Source organism: Pseudophryne corroboree, chromosome 5 (genome assembly GCF_028390025.1).
Source record: "Pseudophryne corroboree isolate aPseCor3 chromosome 5, aPseCor3.hap2, whole genome shotgun sequence".
Classification (NCBI taxonomy): domain Eukaryota; kingdom Metazoa; phylum Chordata; class Amphibia; order Anura; family Myobatrachidae; genus Pseudophryne; species Pseudophryne corroboree.
Window position 1 is genome coordinate 424,251,638 of NC_086448.1, and position 13,210 is coordinate 424,264,847.

Below are 13,210 nucleotides of genomic sequence, written 5' to 3' on the forward strand. Positions count from 1 at the left end.
TTTATACGGCAAAACTTCCATATGCCGTTTGGAATCCGCATCACCTGACCACTGTCGTGTCCATAAACTTCTTCTGGCAGAAATGGACAGCGCACTTACTCTTGATGCCAGGGTGCAAATATCCCTCTGTGCATCTCGCATATATAGTAATGCATCCTTAAAATGCTCTATAGTCAATAATATACTGTCCCTATCCAGGGTATCAATATTTTCAGTCAGGGAATCCGACCAAGCCACTCCAGCGCTGCACATCCAGGCTGAGGCGATTGCTGGTCGTAGTATAACACCAGTATGTGTGTATATACCCTTTAGGATATTTTCCAGCTTTCTATCAGCTGGTTCCTTGAGGGCGGCCGTATCAGGAGACGGCAACGCCACTTGTTTTGATAAGCGTGTGAGCGCTTTATCTACCCTAGGGGGTGTTTCCCAACGCGCCCTAACCTCTGGCGGGAAAGGGTATAATGCCAATAATTTATTAGAAATCAGCAGTTTTTTATCGGGGGAAACCCACGCTTTGTCACACACCTCATTTAATTCATCTGATTCAGGAAAAACTATGGGTAGTTTTTTCACACCCCACATAATACCCCTTTTTGTGGTACTTGTAGTATCAGAAATGTTCAAAGCCTCCTTCATTGCCGTGATCATGTAACGTGTGGCCCTACTGGACATTACGTTTGTCTCGTCACCGTCGACGCTGGAGTCAGTATCCGTGTCTGGGTCTGTGTCGACCATCTGAGGTAACGGGCGCTTTAGAGCCCCTGACGGTGTTTGAGACGCCTGGACAGGCACTAACTGATTTGCCGGCTGTCTCATGTCGTCAACAGTTTTTTGCAAAGTGCTGACACTGTCACGTAATTCCTTCCATACGACCATCCAGTCAGGTGTCGACTCCCTAGGGGGTGACATCACTATTACAGGCAATTGCTCCGCCTCCACATCATTTTCCTCCTCATACATGTCGACACAATCGTACCGACACACAGCACACACACAGGGAATGCTCTGATAGAGGACAGGACCCCACGAGCCCTTTGGGGAGACAGAGGGAGAGTTTGCCAGCACACACCAGAGCGCTATATATATACAGGGATAACCTTATATAAGTGTTTCTCCCTTCTATAGCTGCTGTATTTGTATTATCTGCCAATTAGTGCCCCCCCTCTCTTGTTTTACCCTGATTCTGTAGCAGGACTGCAGGGGAGAGTCAGGGAGCCGTCCTTCCAGTGGAGCTGTGAGGGAAAATGGCGCTTGTGTGCTGAGGAGATAGGCTCCGCCCCCTTTTCGGCTGCCTTTTCTCCCGCTTTTTTTAGGAAAACTGGCAGGGGTTAAATGCATCCATATAGCCCAGGAGCTATATGTGATGCATTTCTTTAGCCATATAAGGTTTAAAACGTGTTTTATTGCGTCTCAGGGCGCTCCCCCCCAGCGCCCTGCACCCTCAGTGACCGGAGTGTGAAGTGTGCTGAGAGCAATGGCGCACAGCTGCAGTGCTGTGCGCTACCTTATTGAAGACAGGAACGTCTTCTGCCGCCGATTTTTCCGGACCTCTTCGCTCTTCTGGCTCTGTAAGGGGGCCGGCGGCGCGGCTCCGGGACCCATCCAAGCTGAGCCTGTGATCGTCCCTCTGGAGCTAATGTCCAGTAGCCAAGAAGCCCAATCCACTCTGCATGCAGGTGAGTTCGCTTCTTCTCCCCTTAGTCCCACGATGCAGTGAGCCTGTTGCCAGCAGGTCTCACTGAAAATAAAAAACCTATTTAAACTTTTACTCTAAGCAGCTCAGGAGAGCTACCTAGCATGCACCCTTCTCGGCCGGGCACAAAAATCTAACTGAGGCTTGGAGGAGGGTCATAGGGGGAGGAGCCAGTGCACACCAGCTAGTCATAAAGCTTTTACTTTTGTGCCCAGTCTCCTGCGGAGCCGCTATTCCCCATGGTCCTTACGGAGTTCCCAGCATCCACTAGGACGTCAGAGAAAAAGTGCTAAAAAAAAACAGACCTGCTTTTTTTCCCCGTGTTTAGATAGGCATGCACGGATCCATGAGATCCGTGCATGTTTTTCAGTGGGAAGGGGTGGGAAAGTGTTATTTAAAAAAAAAAAATGCGTGGGGTCCCCCCTCCTAAGCAAAACCAGCCTCGGGCTCTTTGAGCCGGTCCTGGTTGAAAAAATATGGGGAAAAAAATGATAGGGGTTCCCCCATATTTAAACAACCAGCACCGGGCTCTGCGCCTGGTCCTGGTTCCAAAAATACGGGGAACAAAAAGCGTAGGGGTCCCCCGTATTTCTGAAACCAGCACCGGGCTCCACTAGCCAGATACATAATGCCACAGCCGGGGGACACTTTTATCTAGGTCCCTGCGGTCCTGGCATTACATAACCAACTAGTCACCCCTGGCCGGGGTACCCTGGAGGAGTAGGGACCCCTTCAATCAAGGGGTCCCCCCCCTCCAGCCACCCAAGGACCAGGGGTGAAGCCCGAGGCTGACCCCCCATCCAAGGGCTGCGGATGGGAGGCTGATAGCCTTTTTGTCAAAAAATTAATATTGTTTTTAGTAGCAGTACTACAAGTCCCAGCAAGCCACCCCCGCAAGATGGTACTTGGAGAACCACAAGTACCAGCATGCGGAGGAAAACCGGGCCCGCTGGTACCTGTAGTACTACTACTAAAAAAATACCCCAATAAAAACGTAAGACACACACCTTGAAAGTAAAACTTTAATACATACATCCACACCTCCATATACAAATACTTACCTATGTTCACACGAGGTTCGGTCCTCTTCTCCATGTAGAATCCATGGTGTACCTGTTGAAAAAATTATACTCACAAAATCCAGTGTAAATGGCTCCTCTTTTAATCCATTTGTAATCCAGGTACTTTGCAAAATAAAAAAACGGACACCCGACCTCGCACTGAAAGGGGCCCCATGTTTTCACATGGGACCCCTTTCCCCGAATGCCAGGAACCTCTGACTTATGTCTAAGACGGTTCCATCAGCCAATCAGGGAGCGCCGCGTTGTGGCACCCTCCTGATTGGCTGTGTGCTCCTGTAGTGTATGACAGGCAGCACACGGCAATGTTACAATGTAGCGCCTATGCGCTCCATTATAACCAATGGTGGGAACTTTGTGGTCAGCGGTGAGGTTACTTTCGGTCAACCGCTGACCACAAAGTTTCCATAATTTTTTCAACAGGTACACCATGGATTCTACATGGAGAAGCGGACCGACCCTCGTGTGAACACAGGTAAGTATGTGTATATGGAGGTGTGGATGTATGTATTAAAGTTTTACTTTCAAGGTGTGTGTCTTATGTTTTTATTGGGGTATTTTTTTAGTAGTAGTACTACAGGTACCAGCGGGCCCGGTTTTCCTCCGCATGCTGGTACTTGTGGTTCTCCAAGTACCATCTTGCGGGGGTGGCTTGCTGGGACTTGTAGTACTGCTACTAAAAACAATATTCATTTTTTTACAAAAAGGCTATCAGCCTCCCATCCGCAGCCCTTGGATGGGGGGGTCAGCCTCGGGCTTCACCCCTGGTCCTTGGGTGGCTAGAGGGGGGGGACCACTTGGTTGAAGGGGTCCCCACTCCTCCAGGGTAACCCGGCCAGGGTTGATTAGTTGGTTATGTAATGCCAGGGCCGCAGGGACCTAGATAAAAGTGTCCCCCGGCTGTGGCATTATGTATCTGGCTAGTGGAGCCCGGTGCTGGTTTCAGAAATACGGGGGACCCCTACGCTTTTTGTCCCCCATATTTTTGGAACAGGACCAGGCGCAGAGCCCGGTGCTGGTTGTTTAAATATGGGGGAACCCCTATCATTTTTTCCCCCATATTTTTTCAACCAGGACCGGCTCAAAGAGCCCGAGGCTGGTTTGGCTTAGGAGGGGGGACCCCACGCAATTTTTTTTTTAATCTTAACACTAATTTCATTTTTTAAAAAGGTGCACAATGAAGCCCAGCACGGATCTCTCAGATCCGGCCGAGATTCATTGATTCATTAAAGTCGGCAGTGTTTTACAAGTCACTCACGTAAAACACTGCAAAAAAAAAAAAACTAATGACATCGACATCGGTAAATCCGAAAATGCAGAATACGACAACTTAGTAAATTAGTCATAATAAATTCAAAAAGTTGCAACTTTACACTTCGATGTCATTCGTGATTGAACTTTGACCTCAGACGGGAAAATACGAATTTTAGTAAATATACCCCCTTGTGTCCATTACCAGCAGATTTTTTACTATGTTCTCCACAAGGTATACCGTACGTACCACCCTCTCCAGGGCCGACCCGAGCCTAATTTTTTTGGTAGAGAATATATACTCTGGTGCCCCTTATTGGGGCGTGGCTTCATTGAGAAGGGGCTTGGCCACAAATTAGTATCAATTCACATTACAACGCACAGTAGAGCCACTTATACACCTTATGCCACTGTAGTGCCACTTATACACATAATGTCATGGTAAAGCCCCTAGAACCACCACTGACTGGAATGCAATAAGAATTAGATATGAGCGGGTTCGGTTCCCTGAGAACCGAACCCCCCTGAACTTCACTACCCAAGCCCGGATCCTAGTCCAGCTCGGGTTTTCCCACCTGGCTCGGAAACCAGAACGAGGCAAATGTCATCATCCCCCTGTCGGATTCTCGCGGGGTTTGGATTTCATATAAGGAGCCGCGCGTGGCCGCCATTTTCACTCTGACATTGGAGAGTGTAGCGAGAGGACATGTCTCCGTCCTCAGTGTCTGTGTGAGAGGGAAAGTAGGGTGGCGATTCCATTGCTGTCTTGTGCTGCTCAGTCCAGTGTAGTATCTTATGCTGTATCAGTCCAGTCACAGTGGTGGTGTCCTCTGCTGCCATATGCTGAATGTAGCTGTATAAGTCCAGTGCAGTGGTGCTGTGTTGTCCTGAATCAGTACAGTGGTAGTGTCTTGTGCTGCATCAGTCCAGTCACAGTGGTGGTGTCCTCTGCTGCCATATGTCCAGTGCTACTGTATAAGTCCAGTCCATTGCATTGGTGCTGTGCTGTCCTGCATCAGTCCAGTGGTGGTGTGCCTGTGCTGCTGTATAAGTCCAGTGGTACTGCCGTATATGTCCAGTTATCCTGCCATATATGTCCAGTGGTACTGCCATATAATTCCAGTTATACTGATGTATATGTCCAGTGGTACAGCCATATATGTCCAGTGGTACTGCCGTATAAATCCAGTGGTACTGCCGTATAAAATTAAATCCAGCCCAGTGATACTGCCGTATATGTCCAGTGGTACTGCCGTATAAATCCAGTCCAGTGATACTGCCGTATATGTCCAGTGGTACTGCCGTATATGTCCAGTGGTACTGCCGAATAAATCCAGTCCAGTGATACTGCCGTATAAGTCCAGTGGTACTGCCATATAATTCCGATGATACTGCCGTATATGTCCAGTGATACTGCTGTATATGTCCAGTGGTACTGCCGTATAAATCCAGTGGTACTGGCGTACAAATCCAGTCCAGTGGTACTGCCATATAAGTCCAGCCCAGTGGTGCTGCCATATAAGTTCACTGGTGCTGTCCTGTGCTGTATATTATTTACTCCAAATAAAGGGGTTATTAATATTTAATCCAAATCATTTTTACAGGGTTTGCCCTGTGTGGTGTAGCTGTACACTCATTTGCTGCATTTTGTCATATAACTCCAGAAAAATAATGGAGAACAAAAATGTAGAGGATAAAATAGGGAAAGACCCCTTCCTCCTACTGCTGCTGCTGCTGGGAGTCGATCGTCATCCCAGAGGGGAAGTCGGAAGACCACTTGTATTACTTCAACTAAGCAAATGACTGTCCAACAGTCCTTCGCGAGGAAGATGAAATATGACAGCAGTCATCCTGTTGCAAAGCGGATAACTGAGGCCTTGACAGCTATGCTGGTGTTAGACGTTCATCCGGTATCCGCCATTAGTGCAGTGGGACTGCAGTGGGCCAGTTGTTTGTGCTGCACACTTGTATCGCTTAGCTTAGTCATATAGCTACCTCATTGCACCTCTTTTACTTCTCTGCATGATGTGCTGTTTGGGGATTATTATTATTTTAAGTGCCATCTTGTCTGCCACTGCAGTGCCACTCCTAGATGGGCCAGGTGTTTGTGCTGCACACTTCTGTCACTTATCTTAGTCATACAGCTACCTCATTGCACCTCTTTTACTTCTTTGCATGATGTGCTGTTTGGGGTCTAGTTTTTTTTATAGTGCCATCCTGTCTGCCACTGCAGTGCCACTCCTAGCTGGGCCAGATGTTGGTGCCGCACACTTGTGTCACTTATCTTAGTCATACAGCCACCTCTTGGCCTAAAAACAATATTGTGAGGTGTGAGGTGTTCAGAATAGAGTGGAACTGAGTGGAAATGAATGATATTGAGGTTAATAATACTGTAGGGTCAAAATTATCCCCAAATTCTGTGATTTTAGTGGCTTTTATGTTTATTTCAAAAATCATCCAGATCCAAAACCAAAACACGAAAGGGTGGTTTTGGCAGAACCAATCCAGATCCAAAACACGGGCATGGAACCAGAACCAAAACACAAAACACGAAAACTGCCCGCTGCACATCTCTATGAATGTTTAATAGCTGTTTTATACATTTTTTTTGACACAGATTGTATAGGGGGCACAATTACACACACACACACGCACACACACACACACACACACACACACACACACACACACACACACACACACACACACACACACACACACACACACACACAATGTTCAGGGACCAGGGGCACACTGACACACATACACACGCACTCACTCATTGTACAGGGACCGGGCATACTGACACACACACACACACACACACACACACACACACACACACACACACACACACACACACACACACACACACACACAACACACACACATTGTACAGGGACCAGGGGCACACTGACACACACATTGCACAGGTGGAGCTGGCTGCCCTACAGAAGAACATACCTGCCTGTCTGTCGTAGCTCCAGCTCCCCCTGGTCACCAGATGCTGCACTGTCTCCCTCCCCCTGTTCCCAGGCATTGGACGAGGGCTGTGTGCTCAGGGCTGCCAGAGATAGTGCAGTCTCCCAGGAGGCGGAGCCGCCAGTTCCAAGTCTCCTCTGTACAACGGCAAAGGAGACTGTTAGTGCCCAGGTCGGGCAGGATGCTGCAGCGTGAGTGATGGTGACTTACTGTCAGACTGCAGCAACGCCCTCAATGGTCCAGCACTCTACGCAGCTGCGTAGCTGATGTATGCACCGGGCTGGGCCTTCCCCTCTCCCTTCTAAAGTTAGGCCTTCGTACTAATGCTAATTGTACAAAATGTGGAGCACCAGATACTAGCTTTTGACATTTGCTTTTGGAGTGTACAATGGTTCTTTCCTTTTTGGACTAAGGACTGGCATGATATTAAGTTGACAGCCCCTACCCTTCCTCTGATAGATCCCAGGATTTGTTTATTCAGCCTTGATCTAGAAGAAACAAATTCTATCTATCATACCTAGGAGCGGATCTAGGCAAGGGCGAGCAGGGAGGGTGCCTGGGCGCTGCGTCCCATAGGCCCGGCCGCAGTCACCCTGTAGGCGCCCGGTGCCCACCCGCATCCCGCACTCCAGCTGCAGCAAGCGTCGTGGGCAGTGTAGGCGTCAGCTGCAGCCAGAGCCGATGGAGCCGGAGCCGCTGCACCAGGCTCCATTTTCGGACCGACACTAGAGGTCATAATTAACCTCTAGTGTCTGTGCTGCACTGCTATGGATGAGACGTCATGACGTCTCTCCCATAGAGAGGAGCCAGCGGCGGCCAGAGACGGACCAGCAGCTGCAGTAGCGGTCGGTAAGCAGGAGCAAGGCTGGTATATATTTTTTTTTTTAGTGTTTGTAAGCGGCCCTACAAGGGGGCATCTCTACTGCTGGCACATCTAATGGGAGCATCTCTACTGGGGGCACATCTAATGGGGGCATCTCTACTGGGGGCACATCTAAGGGGACATAACTACAGGGGCACCTCTACTGGCAGCACATCTAATGGGGGCACATCTAGGGGGCATAACTACAGGGGCATCTCTACTGGAGGCACATCTACTGGGGGGGGGTAAATCTACAGCGGGCACAACTACAGGGGCCATGCCCCTTCCCTATGAAGCCACACCCCTAAATTGGTACGCACGCCTATGGCTCGCACTAACCCTGTTTTACCTGTCGAGGGGGGAAGGGGGCGGAGGGGGAAATGAAACTTTCTGCTGCGGGGTACACTGGGCTCCACAAGGATAGACATTGGGGTGTAGAGTAGGATCTTGATCCGAAGCACCAACAGGCTCAAAAGCTTTGACCTTCTTCCCAAGATGCATAGCGCCGCCTCCTATATCACCCCGCCTCTGTGCATAGGAGCTCAGTTTTGTAGTTGGTGTTTGCAGTGCAAGCATGTAACAGGAAGAGCTGCTCACAGCAGCTCTAGAAAAAGCTTTTTCTGAGGAAAAAAGAAGACTACAAGGGCTGCAGCAGAGGCACAGATTGTGTTAGATGTCAGTAGACATCACCTGCTGCAGCTCCATCTCTCCCCCAGCGGCAATGTACACTCCCGCGCCCTGGTTGCCGGGTACCTACAGCAGGAGGATCCGGTTTTCTTTCTCAGTCACGCACGGCTGGGGCTCTCCGGGATCGCGTGGCCGCACTTCGGGAGGAGGTAAGTCGCACTTTATCGCGATCCGGCGCGGCCGGTGGGAGGCGGACCTCGCGCGCTGGCGGTGGACACTGTGGCAGTAAAGGCGATCCCACTAGATCACCAGGGCATGGGTGCAGGTCAGGTTTTCTCTCTAAACCTTTTTACAAGTAGCCCGCAGTACCCAGTGGTTTTGCCAGCAGAGGGGATAAGGCTTAGACCTGGAGCCCCTCCCCCAGCCCCAGGGCGCCATTTATAGTAAATGTTCCCGCCCTGGAGCTGCATATCTGTCTCTCCCTCACTCCCTGTCAGTGTTTGGGCGCTATTTCCCCAGCTACACTGTTCCTGGGACTGCTTGGGCAAATCCTCCTTTGTAACGCCGCCTGATAGTCAGCGCTGTGACTTTACGTGACACTTAAGTATTCTACATGTCGTTTAGACAGTGTTAGTTAAGAAAAAGTGCATTTAGTCAGGGCTATCTGGTACAAGTACCCTGTGATATACATCCAGTCTTTACTGTGCAGTGTTATATCTATTGATTACATAGCTATATATAAGCTAGTCCAGTGCAGTATTATTGTTTGTAATAACCTCTGCATGGTACAACTGTGACTATATGTGTGTGCATTAGCTTGCTGTGTGACCTCCATTTTGTGTCTCTCACTCAGCTTGCCATCCCTATATTCTATAACCTGAGGGGGCTAAGTGCGTCAGGTTTATAATACTGTAATATAGGATATTCACAAGATATACTGTAATTGTATTTTTTTCTGTGATTTTAGTCACCATATCTCTCCTGAATCCCTGTTTGTGCTGACAACACTGTGCAGGGGTTTGGGTCAGGTATTGTGCTGCTGACAAATTGTACTATGTTACCTTATACTGCAAGTTATAACATGTTTGCTTATGAGGGTAACGGTTCTGGGGCTGAACACACTGGTAGTGGTGCTGAGGCCACAGATTCTTTTGAGGAAATTACAGCAGCTGAGGGCTGGTTCTAGGGGTTCTTTTCCCCCAGTGGGACTATAGCAACGGGGGACCAGAATGACCCGCGGTGGGCTACCGTCTCTACCCTACTGAATACGCTAGTTACTAAACTAACGCCCAAAATGGGACCTCCTATGCCGGTTCAACCGTATATGGTCCCCGCGGCAGATTGTTCGCTCAGTTATGAACCGTTCCCTGACTACTAAAATGTCTAACCCTTGCCCGCTTAAGACCAAGGAGTCCTCTAAGCGGGCCATTACTTCCTCACAATCCACTGCTGTCACTGACACCTCGTCTGATGAGGATGGCGTTTACGCTGACCCCACAGATTCTGACACTGATAATACTGATGGCGATAGTGGTTCACAAGTGGATGTTCCTGATCTATTGGAGGCTATTACGGTTGATCCCAAGCCATCCGTTCCTCCTAAGAAACCAGATAGATTGAAGTCTCAGAAGGTGGTTAAACAAGTTTTACCTCACTCTGATCACCTGGTTGATATACGTCAGGAATCCTGGTAAAAATCCAGGTAAGAAGTTCGTGCCTCACAAGAAGCTGCTTGCTCGCTATCCCCTCGCACCAGAGCTGTCTAAAAATTGGGGGACGCCTCCTCCAGTGGACTCGCATGTGGCTAGGATGGTGGTTTCCTCAGCTCTACCTGTCACTACCGTCACGTCTCTGAAAGAGCCTACGGATAAACGTGTGGAGGGTTGTCTGAAAGCGATTTACATCCTCACGGGTGCTGCACAAAGGCCCACTATTGCAGCAACATGGGCTGCAGAGGCTATTGAAGCGTAGGCCCTAGAGTTGGAAGCTGAAATCTCTTATGACCATGCTAGACAGTGCTTGTCATATATTGTCACAGCTTCTCACTATATTAAAGAGGCGGCTTCTGATGCCGGTATTATAACAGCCAAGGCCTATACTACGTCAGTTCTGGCTCGCCAGATATGGTGGCTGAAATCCTGGTCCATGGATCTGGATTCTAGAAAAACCCTGGAGGTACTCCCTTTCAAGGAGATATTCTGTTTGGGGAGGACTTAAATAAGATATTGGCTGATTTGGCTACTGCCAAAACTGCCTGTCTGCCAAATACCGCACCTTCTGTGTCGAAGGCAAAAGGTACTTCCTTTCGTCCCTTTCGTCCTTCAGGTAAAGCAAAAGGTCAGGTGTACCAAAAGCAGGCCCGCACTTCCAAACCTGGTAAGCCAAAGCCCAAAAGAGCCTGGGCTGCTCGTCAGCCAGCTTCCAAGACCGATAAGCCTGCCACATGACGGGGCGGGCCTCCCCCTAGGGGATCCCGGGGTGGGGGGCCGGCTTCTAGGGTATACCCAGGAATGGTTGAAGACCACTTCAGATGCCTGGGTACGGGAAGTCGTCACTCGAGGTTACGTCATAGCCTTCAAAAACCGTCCCCTGCATCGATTTTGCCTGACGGACGTCCCTATGGACCAGACAAAGGCAAAAACTCTACATTCGGTGGTACAGATCCTCCTGGACACAGGAGTGGTAGTACAGATGCCTCTTGCTCTGAGAAGCCAGGGGTAATATTCTCCGCTATTTCTAGTCCTGAAACCGAATGGGTCCTCCCGGCCCATTGTCAACCTCAAGGCATTGAACAAGTTTGTGAAAGTCTCCAAGTTCCGTATTGAAACCCTTCGCTCTATAGTTCTGGCCTTGGAACCTGGGGATTATATGGTCTCCCTGAATATACAGGATGCTTACCTGCACATTCCTATAGCAGTGTCGCATCAGTAATACCTGAGGTTTGCGATTGGCAACCTCCATTACCAGTTTCGGGCGTTACCTTTTGGTTTAATTATGGCTCCGCGAGTCTTCACCAAAGTTATGGCGGTGATGACGGTGGTACTCGCCGTCAAGGGGTCAGGATCCTACTGTATCTGGACGACTTGTTAATCCTGGCAAATTCCCCGGAACTTCTCCTACGTCATCTGGATATGACGGTCCGGTTTCTAGATCTGACTTTCTGGTTTCTGCAAGCCCACGGGTGGCTCATCAACTGGAAGAAATCCTCCCTGGTCCCTGTTCAGAGCATGGTGCACCTGGGAGCGCTATTGGATACTCACAACCAGTGGTTGTTCTTGCCTCAGGAGAAGGTCCTGAAGCTTCAGGACAGGATTCGTTGCTTCCTTTCTCATCAGCAAGTGTCGATACATTCGGCGATGCAGGTGCTGGGCCTCTTGGTGTCAGCATTCGACTTGGTGGAGTATGCTCAATTCCATTCTCGCCCCCTCCAGAGGCTGATTCTGGCCAAGTGGGACAGCCTGCCTCACCGGATCAGGTCTCACATGATCTCATTGACTCCGGAGTTACGTCTGTCGCTGTACTAGTGGCTCCAGGCCCAACGATTGTGCAGGGGCCGTCCCTTCTGTATATCCGACTAGGTCCTGTTGACGACAGATGCCAGTCTAATGGGTTGGGGCGCGGTGCTGGAGCAACACTCCCTTCAGGGTCGGTGGACCAAGGAGGAGTCTCTCCTTCCGATCGACATTCTGGAATTGTGGGCGGTCTTCAACTCATTGAACCTGGCCCAGCATTTAATTTAGAACCGTCCTGTTCAAGTACAGTCAGACAACGCCACCACAGTGGCTTACATAAATCATCAAGGCGGCACTCAAAGCTGTTTGGCAATGAAGGAAGTCTCACGGATTCTGCAATGGGCGGAACGCCATCTACCGGCCATATCGGCAATATTCATTCCGGGAGTCCTGAATTGGGAAGCAAACTTTCTCAGTCGTCAGGACGTACACGCCGGAGAGTGGGTCCTCCATCCAGAAGTGTTTCAACTCCTAGTGGAAAGGTGGGGCCTTCCAGACGTAGATCTGATTGCGTCTCGACACAATCACAAGGTTCCGGTTTTCGGAGTAAGGATAAGGGATCCTCAAGCAGCATTCGTGGATGCGCTGGCGGTGCCGTGGAGGTTTCGGCTGCCATACGTGTTACCTCTGGTGTCACTCCTGCCCAGGGTAATTCGGAAGTTCAAGCATGAAAGAGGAATCCTGCTTCTCATAGCTCCAGCGTGGCCCAGACGGCACTGGTTCTCAGACCTGCAGGGGTTCTCAGACCTGTGGAACCAAGCAACAGTTGCTGCACAGAGCTCACGGCTTGGTTCCACACGGAGTCCCCTTTTCTCACTGAACACCTGTACATTCAAGGATACAGCCATCTCTGCCTGAAATTTACCGGCTTCAGCAAGCAGCCAGCATTTCATACGGAACCAAGCCGTGAGCTCTGTGCGGCAACTGTTGCCAGTTTTCATCATCCTCCCTCCCGCTGACTACCGGCGGACGGTGCACGTCCAGGGAGTCTCGGAAGAGGCACACAAATACAGCCGGATTTGCGTGGCGGCTTTCCCTCAAACAGCCGTACACCTGCCTTCTCTACAAATCCCTGCAGCACTAATTGGGTGAAGTACCCTCAGGGCAATTGAGCTCGAATCAGTGTGGTTCCGTATACCCGTACACGCTACACACCCTCCAGTTCTACACTTTACTGGGCAAGTCTTGGACTCACCCGGGGACG